This window comes from Cebus imitator, unplaced genomic scaffold (genome assembly GCF_001604975.1).
Source record: "Cebus imitator isolate Cc_AM_T3 unplaced genomic scaffold, Cebus_imitator-1.0 Scaffold705, whole genome shotgun sequence".
Lineage (NCBI taxonomy): Eukaryota > Metazoa > Chordata > Mammalia > Primates > Cebidae > Cebus > Cebus imitator.
In genome coordinates, this window is record NW_016108020.1 from 112,224 (window position 1) to 124,327 (window position 12,104).

Below are 12,104 nucleotides of genomic sequence, written 5' to 3' on the forward strand. Positions count from 1 at the left end.
ACTGAGATTAACTCAATATATTCTAAAGTGCCAATGACCTTTGGATCTTACCAGACATATTTGCAATAATTTGAAAAGAGTGCTTTTGAACCCAAATGACTTTATTGAAATAAAAAATATTGGGCTATATGGAAGAAGTTATTTGAGGGCAAGTAGACCCCATCATCAGCACTCCCACACTCTTCTTGCTTTTTATAGCTTATTGCCTTCCACCTTTGAATCCACAGTTTCTTTAAAACTACCACATCCCCATAGTGATGGAAAGGGTGCTGATTTTGGAATCTACCACACCTATTCGCAAGATACCAACTCTGCCACTTACCAGCTAGGTGACTATTTTAGTTTCTTGTTGCTGTTGTAACAAATTACAACAAACAGTGTGTTAAAACCAACTTATTATCTTACAGTTCTGAAGGTTAGAAGTCTGAAATGGACCGAGATGGGAGGATTGCTTGTGGCCAGGAGTTCAAGACCAGCCTGGGAAACAGAGTGAAGCTCTCTCTATAAAAAAGTAAAAAAATTAGCTGCATGTGGTGGTACATACTCTATGCCTAGCAACTCAGGAGGCTGAGGTGGGAGAATAACTTGAGTCCTAGAAGTTCAAGATTGCAGTGAGCTATGATTGCACCACTACACCACTGCACTCCAGCCCAGGTGGCAGAGCAAGACACTATCTCTGAAAAAGAAAAGAAAAAAAAAAAAAGGATGTGTATTAGTCTGTTCTTGCATTGCTATAAAGAACTACCTGAGACTGAGTAATTTGTAAAGAAAAGAGGTTCAATTGACTCACAGTTCTGCAGGCTATACAGGAAGCATGGCTGGGGAGGCCTCAGGAAACTTACAATCATGGTGGAAGGCAAAGAGGAAGCAGGCACATCTTACATGATGGAAGCAGGTGAAAAAGAGTGAAGGGGGAAGTGCTACACACTTGTAAACAACAAGATCTCGTGAGAACACACTATCATGAAAATAGCAAGGGGGAAGTCCATCTCCATAATCCAATCACCTTCCATGAGACCCCTCCTCCAACATTGGAGATTACAATTCATAGGTAAGATTTGGGTGGGGACACAAACCATATTCCACCCTTGCCCCTTCCCAAATCTCATGTTCTTCTCATGTTGCAAAATACAATCATCCCTTCTCAACAGTCTCCCAGTATCTGAACTCATTTCAACATTAACTCAAAAGTCCACTGTCCAAATTCTCATCTGAGACGAATCAAGTTCCTTCTACCTAAGAGTCTGTAAAAAAAAAAACAAATAAAAACCAAGGTAGTTAATTCCAAGATACAATGGGGATACAGTCATTGGGTAAATACAGGCTCCATGCAAGTCCAAAACTCAGCAGGCCAGTCACTAAATCTTAAAACTCCAAAATAATCTCCTTTGACTCCATGTCTCATATCTAGGCAACACTGATGCAAATGGGTTCCCAAGGCCTTGGTTAGCTCTGCCCCTATGGCTCTTCAGGGTACAGCCCCCACAGCTGCTTTCACAGGGTGGCATTTAGTGCCTACAGTTTTTTGAGATACACAGTGCAAGCTGTTGGTGAATCTACCATCCTGGGGTCTGAGGATGGTGACTCTCTTCCCATAGTTCGACTAGGCAGTGCCCCACTGGGGACTCTGTGTGGGTGCTCCAACCCCACATTTTCCCTCTGCATTGTCCTAGCAGAGGTTCTCCATGAGAGTTCCACCCCAGCAGCAGACTTCTGCCTGGATGTCCAGGCACTTCCATACATCCTTTGAAATCTAGGCGGAGACTGCCAAGCCTCAACTCTTGCCCTCTATTCATCTGCAGGCATAACACCACATAGAAGCCACCAAGGCTTAGGGCTTGCACCCTCTGAAGCAACAGCCTGAGCTGCACCTTGGCATCTTTTAGCTATGGCTGGAGCTAGAATGACCACAATGCAGGGTGCTATGTCCCAAGTCTGCACAGTGCAGTGAGGTCCTGGGCCTGGCTCACGAAACCATTTTTCTCTCCTAGGCCTCCAGGCCTGTAAGGTCTCTGAAATGTCTTCAAGGCATTTTCCCCATTATCTTGGATATTAACATTCAGCTTCTCCTTACTTATGTAAATTTCTGCAGCTGGCTTGAATTCCTCCTTAGAAAATGGGTTTTTCTTTTCTATCACATGGTCAGGCTGCACACTTTCTAAACTTTTATGCTCTGCCTTGTTGATATTCACTCGGGGTGGCTGGCAAGATATTAACTATTAGGAAAAGCTATAGAGTGTAATCTCTAAACTTTTGGAAGGCCAAAAGTTTTTATTGAGGCAGGTTGAAGGCAGCTGCCTCATTAACATTAGCATAAGAAAGAGAGCCAATCAAAGTCCTTCCAAATTTAAGTCTGCTTACCCCACATCCCTTTGTCTCCACTCCGCTTACTTGTGTTAATTTTGTGCTGGGTGCCCTCTGGGAAGGATGAAAGAGGAATTACCTATTAATGGTATTTACTCTGGGCCCAGGAACCTAAAGCTTTTATCAGTCATAATACCATTCCCTTAACCATGTTAATTATTCACAAGTGTGTTAACTTAGAACCTCTATTGTAACGTCTATGGAATACAAGTGTGGATGAACAGGGAGTCTTGGTCAATTGGTTGCATTTTGCTCTCTGAAAGCAGCCAATGGCCATCCCTACCCCACTTGTATCACTGTAATGGTGTGAGAGTGCATTCATTCATCCATCATTGAGTCAGGGTCTGCAGGCCAGACTTCTGCAAGTGGTGACTGCTTTCTTTTTAAATATGTTCCAGTTTCAGATCATCTCTTTGGTCATGCATATGACCACATGCTGTTAGAAGTAGCCAGGCCAAATTGATATGGTTTGGCTGTGCCCCACCCAAATCTCATCTTGAATTATAATTCCCATAATCCCCACATGTCATGGGAGGGACCCAGTGGGAGGTAATTGAATCATGAGGTGGTTTCCCCCATGCTATTCCCATGATAGTGAGTTCTCATGAGATCTGATGGTTTTATAAGTGTTTGGCATTTTTCCTGCTGGCACTCATTCTTTTTCCTGCTGCCTTGTGAAGAGATGTTTTCCACCATGATTTTAAGTTTCCTAAGGCCACCCTAGCCATGCAAAACTGTGAATCAATTAAACCTCTTTTCTTTATAAATTACCCAGTCTCAGGTATTTATTCATAGCTGCACAAGAATGGACTAATACACATACCTTGAACATTTTGCTGCTTAGAAATTTCTTCTGCCAGATACCCTAAATCATCACTCTCAAGGTTAAAGTTCCACAGATCCCTAGAGCAGGGACACAATGCCACCCAACTCTGCTAAAGCATAGCAAGAGTGACCTTTATTTTAGTTCCCAAGAAGTTCCTCTTATCCATCTGAGACCAACTCAGCCTGAACTTCATTTTCCATATCATTATCAGCAATTTGGTCACAACAATTTAACAAATCTCTAGGAAGTTCCAAACTTTTTCTCATCCTGTCTTCTTCTGAGCCCTCCAAACTATTCCAACTTCTTCCCATTACCCAGCTCCAAAGCTACTTCCACATTTTTAGGTATTTTTATAGCAATGCCCCACTCCTAGATACCAATTTTTTTTATATATATTTGTCCATTCTCACATTGCTATAAAGAACAACCTAAGACTGGGTAATTTGTAAAGAAGAGATATTTAATTGACCCACAGTTCCACAGGCTGTACAGGAAGCATGGTTGGGGAAGCCTCAGGAAACTTACAATTATGGTGGAAGGTGAAGAAAAAGCAAGCATGTCTTACAGGGTTGGAGCATGAGAAAGAGAGTAAAGAGGGAGGTGCTACACACTTTTAAACAACCACATCTTGTGAGAACTCACTGTCATGAGAACAGCAAGGTGGATGTCCGTTCCCATGATCCAATCACCCACCAGGCTCCTCCTCCAATACTGGGGATTACAATTTGGACATAAGATTTGGGTGGGGACACAAATCCAAACCATATCAGAAAGCAAAAGAGCCTTATGTCTGATATGGAGAAAAATTGAATATTCTAGTTGCCTAGATAGAAGATCAAACTAGCCACAACATCCCTTTAAGCCAAAGCCTAATCCACAGCAAGACCCTAACTCACTTCAATTCCATGAAGGCTGAGAAAGGTGAGGAATCTGCGGAAGAAAATTGGAAGCTAGCCAAGGTTGACTATGAGGTTTAAGAGAAGAAGTCATCTCTATAACATAAAAGTGCAAGGTGAGGCAGTAAGCACTGATGGAGAAGCTGCAGCAAGTTATCCAGAAGATCTAGCAAAGATAACTGATGAAAGTGAATACACTAAACAACAGATTTCCAATGTACACAAAACATCCTTCTATTGGAAGAAGATACCATCTAGGCTTTCACAGCTAGAGAGGAGAAGTCAATCCCTGGCAAGCTACAAAAAAAGAGGCTGATTCAATTGTTGGGGGATAAAATGTAGCTGGTGACTTTAAACTGAAGCCAATGCTTGTTTATATTCTGAAATCCTAGGGTTCTTAAGAATTATGCTAAATCTACTCTGTCCTGGCTCTATCAATAGAACTATGAAGCCTGGATGACAGCACATCTGTTTATAGAATGGTTTATTGAATATTTTAAGCCTATTGTTGAGACCTGCTGCTCAGAAAAAAAAGATTCCTTTCAAAATATTATTCTTGACAATGCATGTAGCCATGTAAGAGCTATGGTGGGGAAGTACAAGGAAATTAATGGATTGGTGTGGTATGCAATATACAACAGAAAGTGTGTGGTTCCACTAGCTTTCATGCATGTAAACAACACCATAATGAGTATACAAAATAGTTATATCACCCCAAAAAGCTCCCTGATGTTATCCCTCTGTCACACCCTTCCTTCATATGTAACCTCTGGTAATCACTGATCTGTTTTCTGCCCTTATAGTTTTATCATTTCAAGAATGTCATATAAATAGAATCCCATAATGTGTGTAATGTTTTGAGGCTAACTTATTTAACTCAGCATAATAGTCTTGACATTCATTAAATTTGTTGTGTCTATTAATGGCTCTTTCCTTTTTATTGCTGAGTAGTAATCCATTAAATACATTTACCACCGTTTGTTTAGCCATTCACTCATTGAAAGACATTAGGGTTGTTTCCAGTTTTGGGTGATTATAATTAGAACCCCTATAAACATTTGGGTACAGGTTTATTTCTGAACATAAGTTTTCATTTTTTCAGGGATGTGGTTATTCACTGGGGACGATTTTGCCCCCACCAAGGGATATTTGACAATATCTGGAGACTTGGGGTGGGGGCAGTGCTACTGGCATCTAGTGGGTAAAGGCCAGGGATGCTGCTAAACATTGTACAATCCATGGGTCTGTGTGTTAGTCTGTTCTCACAGTGCTATAAGGAAATATCTGAGACTGGGTAATTTATAAAGGAAAGAGATTTAATTGACAGTTCAACATGGCTGGGGGAGTCCTCAGGAAACTTACAATCATGGTGGAAGGCAAAGGGGAAGCAGGTACATCTTACATGGCAGAAGGCCAAGGGGAAGCAAGACACATTCACAAGGTGGTAGGAAGGAAAAGGACTGCAAGAGGAACTACTTAGCACTTATAAAAACCACCAGATCTTGTGAGAACTCACTATCATTAGAGCAGCATGGGGGTGTGAACCCTGAAAATTTGAGACAGGTCTCAGTTAATTTAGAAAGTTTATTTTGCCCAGGTTGAGGACACACCTGTGACACAGCCTCAGAAAGTCCTGACGACATGTGCCCAAGGTGATCAGGGCACAGCTTAGTTTTATACATTTCAGGAGAAATGAGACATCAATCAATATACATAAGAAGTACATTGGTTCAGTCTGGAAAGGCAGGACAACTTAAAGCAAAGGCAGAAAGACTTGAAGAGGGGAGGGAGATTCCAGGTGACAGATAGGTGAGACACAAATGGTTACGTTCTTTTGAGTTTCTGATTAGCTTTCCAAAGAAGGCAAATCAGATATCAGACATGGATGCAGTGAGCAGAGGAGTGACTTTGAATAGAATGGGAGGCAGTTTTCCTCTAAGCATTTTTTAGCTTGAGTTTTCCTTAGTGATCCTGGGGGCCCAAGATATTTTTCTTTCACAGAGGAAACTGCCCCATGATTCAATTGCCTCCAGCTGGTCTCTCCCCTGGGGGTGGGGGGCCGCAGGGAAGGAGATTATAAGGACTATGGGGATTACAATTCAAGATAAGATTTTCGGTGGGGACACAGCCAAACCGTATCAGTCTGCCTCCCACAAAAATGAATTAGCGAGCCTGAGATGTCAGTAGTGCCAAGATTGAGAAACCCTGGGTATACCCAGGAGTACAATTGCTAGATCATATGGAAAGCNACAAATTGTTCTTCAGGGTGGCTGTACCATTTATATTTCCACCAGTGCTATAGAAGAGTTCCAGTTGCTTCACATCTTTACCAGCAGACTAAGATGTTTTAAATAGATGTGTAGCAGTATCTTGTTTGTGTCACTTTTTAAGAGTGAGGAAATATCCCCAGAAACCCAAGAAGAATCCACCTGGTGTCTTATTGGTCAGAATCACATCATATACCTATTCCTAAACCAATCACGAGCAAGGAGAATGAAATTATTATTTACCATCTAGAGGGCACGCTGTTTGGGGCTTCAATATATATATATAATCTAATTTCTTTATGCCTTCCCTTTATTTTCTCATGAGATAAAACAAAAAGGTACTACCTACAAGAAATCCATACCTTGACCCTGTTCTTGAAAGACCATGCAGTGACACCTTCATTGTCAGTGGATTCAACAGGGGAGAAGAAAAGAAGAAGCCATTTCCCACACCCATTTCTGTTTCCAGGAGGAGTTATCACAGTACCATAAACAAATCAATACTGAATCTGCCATTTTCCCTTCTTCTTCCTACCTCCAGTTATTTCTCCAGTAGGGCAAACTGGGAAATTAGATGGCCTCATCTCAGACCCAGGAGAGGAAGGAGGGGGTTGTGTACTGATTTAAGAAAAGCATCTGACAAAAATAGAATTCCTTTTATTATTTTAGGAAGATGAAAGAGTGCATACAAATAAATGTTTCTTTTTTGTGGCATCACACTTCATTGCTTTATAGACTATGCTTGGTTGGAAGAATGTGTAATTCTGAGAGTGTCCAGTTCAGCATTCTGGTATATTCACCTACAAAAATAGCACTCACTGGTAATGTGAATTTATTTCATAAGATACTTACAAAACGAGCTAAAGTATGGCTTTCACTTTACCTTTCTTGATAACTTAATTGGGAGAATTAAGCACAAATGGTTTCTGGAAGGAAATTCATAAAGAAGCCATCTCTGAGTGGCAAAGAAGGGAAGGATAATTTACTGGTAAGCTTCTAAAGAACTTTTTATGAAGGAAAGTCTGATAGGGAATAGTATTCCCAGAAAAATTAATGAAAAGACAGTTTGAGGAGTGGTATCACTTAGTATGACTGTAAGTTTAAAAAATATTTTTTGTGGTTTTCTAAATTGTCTCAGCCAAAACAAGTATTTTTTTTTAAAGCATAGGCCTCAAAGCATATCTAGAGGGTTCAGAAAAGCTGGCTGTGCCATGAGCAAGAGAGATACAGGATACCAAAGAAAAGAAGGCAGTAGCCTAACCCACCAGCAGACAGTACATTGGATCAATAGAAGCCACATGGGAGCTTGACGAATGGGGCATGCCATAACAGCTCTGCTCCTCACTGGCTGGGTGACATTGTGCCACTTACTCATTCCATGCCTCAGTTTCTTCATCTAAAAACTGAGACAATGATAATATTTACCACATAGAGTTGTTTGTTACCTGGGCAAATACATATAAAGCACTTGTTACAATATCCGGCACATGATATATGTGCTATAATTTTCACTATTAGCTATTATATTTATTAGAAAAAGAGAGGATACACAGTATGAGAGTGTTAAAAAACTAAAAAGAGAGTCACCCTCCCACCCCTAATGAAAACATTGCACCAAACCTCATGGATCCTGGTAGAGAATGCCTCCTTATCCACAAACAAAAGACCTTGTCTGGGGGTAGCTCACCTCTTCCCCATTATGAAGTTATTGCACAACATATGATTCCACCTTTACCTCTTTCTTTGAACTAAGCCTTTACTAGAACCTTGTGGTTCCAGAACTTGAAAGTGGGCCAGGCATGGTGGCTTATGCCTGTAATCCCAAAATTTTGGGAGGCCAAGGCGGGTGGGTCACCTGAGGTCAGTTCAAGACCAGCCTGGCCGACATGGTGAAACCACATCTCTACTAAAAAACAAACAGACAAACAAAAGAAAAACCCCACAAAAATTAGCTGGGTGTGGTGGCAGGTGCCTGTAATGCCAGCTACTTGGGAGCCTGAGGCAGGAGAACTGCTAACCCAGGAGGCGGAGGTTGCAGTGAGCCGAGATCATGCCACGGCACTCCAGCCTGGGAGACAGAGTGAGATTCCAGCTAAACAATAAAATTCGAGCATCACCGAGCTATCACAAGAAGGTGAGTCCCCAAGTTTTTGGAGTGTGACATACCTGGTAGAAGGCAATTTTGGCCCCTGATACGCTAGTGGTATGTGAAGGTTAAACTATCAAAACCTGGCTAGAAATTTCTCAGTTCTGCCAAGGGCTGGCCCTGTAACTGGGTTTTTATGTGTTTCTTCTTCCCTCTATCTAGTAGTTGTCTCAAATCAGTTGTTGATTGCATGGCAGTTTAAGGATTCAGTCTCCTCGCAAGCTTCTCTTGGGCATCATTTTAGGGGAAAAAACAAATTCTGTACCTTAAACCAAATTAAATGCAGGACAAAAATGGAAAATCTCTTCAGATAGGCTGCCAAGTTTGTGGTAAAATTAAAGGGTCAGAGGGGAAGGAAGTGTGGTGAGAAAGCCTGGTCACAAGACTTGAACAAAGCTGGAACCTAGATGTAGAAGCAGCACACTGGTTTCAGGAAGGAAAGAGAGGAAGACAGGCCTCTGTCTACCAGTCAACTGTGCAATTCTAGGTACATTTGCTGGAACTGCTTCCAAAACAGGGCCAGAACCAGCTGAGCAACCCTAAAAGCTTCCAGGGAGCAAGAAATCTGGAGGAATTTGTGAGGGCAGGAGGTAAAATCTCATTAGAAACTTGTTTGCTTTTGTAACACATGCCAAGCAGGATTTTGACACTTGTGAAGAACCTCCCCAGAGCCTGGAGAAGATGATGAAATCTGAAAAGGAAGAGAATGCTTTTTGCTTTTGACTACATGTCCTAAGAGGTGTCTGTAAAAATATGTAAAGCAATCATCTTGATTGCTGATTGACATGTGACAACAACCATCATGAAATTTTGAAGATTACTGAGAGAAGGTCCTTATTTTAGAAAAAAATCTGACCATAGAAGGAGGAACAATGGGAACGTGTACCAATTGTACTGCATTAGTCAGGGTTCCCTAGAAGGACAGAATAAAACTCCCATATATATATATGTTATAGAGAGTAAAAAGTTCCTCTTCAAAGTTTCAGTTCTTGTTAAAGAATAATAATAATAAATGTTAGACATGTTAGTTTCTTTTAAAGACTAACTTTCTTCAAAGCCTTTTTGCTTCTTGCTAATAACTCTTTGTTAAGCCCTATCCTGTGTAGTTATTAGATATAAGGGAATAAGTACATTCTATGTTCTTGTACTTTAACCAAGATATTTGTGCTAGACAGGCTCACAGGCACGTAGTACATTCTGTCCTCATACTTTAACCAAGATATGTATGTTATTTTGCAAGCAAATTCCTCTCCCTTCCTTATTTGGACTTCCTCTTTTCCTTTGTTCTCCATTGCCTTTACCTATTTAGAAAATTTTAAGTTGTTAGCCAATCAGGTTCAATTGTGAGATCTGGTTCCAACCAACTGAGATCACACACAGCAGTAAGGACCCAATGTGTAAGGAATAAATATGCCTGCCCTTCCTTTGTTCAGTGTACTCTTGTGGCAAGATGGTTAATGAGCAGTACCCTTTCAGTAGAAAGTAAACTTGCCTTGCTAAGAAGACTTTTTGTCTGAATGCTAATTTTTCCATGTGGTGCCTAGGAACAAGAATTCTGTTTCTAACACACACACACACACACACACACACACACACACACACACACACACACACGGGAGTTTATTAACTTACACGATCACAAGGTCCCACAATAGGCTGTCTACAAGCTTGAGGATCAAGGTTAGCCAGTCCAAGTCTCAAAACTGAAGAACTTGGAGTCTGATATTTGAGGGCGGGAAGCATCCAGCATGGGAGAAAGATGTAGGCTGGGAGGCTAGGCCAGTCTCACCTTTTAATGTTTTTCTGCCTGCTTTATATTTGATGGCAGCTGATTAGATTGTGCCCACCAGATTAAGGGTGGCTCTGCCTTCCCCAGCCCACTGACTCAAATGTTAATCTCCTTTGGCAACATCCTCACAGACACACCCATGATCAACACTTTGCCTCCTTCAATCTAATCAAATTGACACTCAGTATTAACCACCACATGTACCAAGAGCTTCTCACAGGTATATTGTTTTCCTTGACCCTTGATTGCATCCCAGCAATACACAGAATATTATGAGAAGAAGTCCTTGGTTTCTCAAAATGGTACCAAGAAATAGATAGCATTGTTAGAGACTGAGGGATCAAGAAAAAATAAATTTTTCTTCAAAGTAACTCACTTCAGAAATTCCACCATAGACAATGGCATTACATAGAGGTAGATAAGCATTTATTTTAATATTGCCCAATAAGCCTCTAATCCCTGATGCTTATACTTTTCCACCCATACCAAGCAGCTTAAGCATTTCTTAAGAGTTTGAGATCCCCATATACATCTCAATATGGGTGTTGTTATAACTATTGTGCAAAATCTGCTATGCAAGTTATTACAGTGCTTTAAAAATGTACTTCCCTGCTCAGTGTAATAAACTCTCTAAGACAGCATATACATTTGTCCACAGATGGCAAATGCTAAAGGAGAAATGGGGTTTTGCCATGTTGGTCAGACTGGTCTCGAACTCCTGACTTCAGGTGATCCACCCACCTCTGCCTCCCAAAGTGCTGGGATTACAGGTGTAAGCACTGTGCCTGGCCTATAGGGTTAATTTTCATTCTGGCCACTGCAGTGGTTCTTGACTGGGTTTCACCACACCTCAGATGTGCCAGGAGCAGGCAGTTAGAAGGAGCAGGTAGAATTCTAGACAGAACTCTGGGCTCATATTATCCACAGTCTATGCAGTAGCCTTTGGGGAACAGGCATCAAGGTCTGTGTTTGTACCACCTCTGCTGAGGTGGTAAGGGCACATGATTTGAGGTCAGAAGGCTTGGGTATGAATTTCAATCATACATACCTTCTTGGTACCTGGATTCTTGTCCGGTGTCCAAGAAGAATCAGGTCCCATGGACTTAAAGAATGGTGAATGTGGAGACTTCATTAAGCGGTGTAAGTGGCCCTCAGCAGAAGGGGAGCTGAAAGTGGGATGGTGCAAGAAGAAGGCCAGGCTTCAGGAAAGCTATTTGTCCACAGATGGCAACTGCTAAAAGATCATTATTTGTAACATACATGCTCTGGGACTCCAGAGGTCACAAGCAACTGCTAGATACTGCTGGAAGCTGGTACAGGGTTCGTTCCTGCCAGCATCTAAAGGCACTCAACCTTGCTCCTGTACCCACTCAGCTGTGTCCTCCCCCTCTCTCAAGGGGTTTGAGCTCAGTTTGAGCAAGATGAGTACCTCCCAACACCCCTGCAAGTCACTCAAGGGGGTCAGGGAACTCTACTGTCCTCCAGTCTCACTACTTCTCTGGGCCTCCTTTTCTCTTTTGTAAAACTTCATGGAGAATCATATGACAAGACTGAAAATTGTCAATGCTAAGCTACTCTGAAGTACTTTTTCTGCACATCAAGTTCCATTAGACTCCTTAGACTACAGCATGGACCCTGGGTCACCTCTCTCATTTCCTCCATTCCCACAGTTTGACAGTTCAAATAGTAGCACTGTCAAAAAACTGCCAAGGGTGAAAATAGAAGCCTCCATTCCTTCCACTTCCACAGAGAAAACCTAGAATTTTTTTTTTTAAATAAGCTGTTTACAGTTTAATTTATAGCAAGCTTTTTTTTT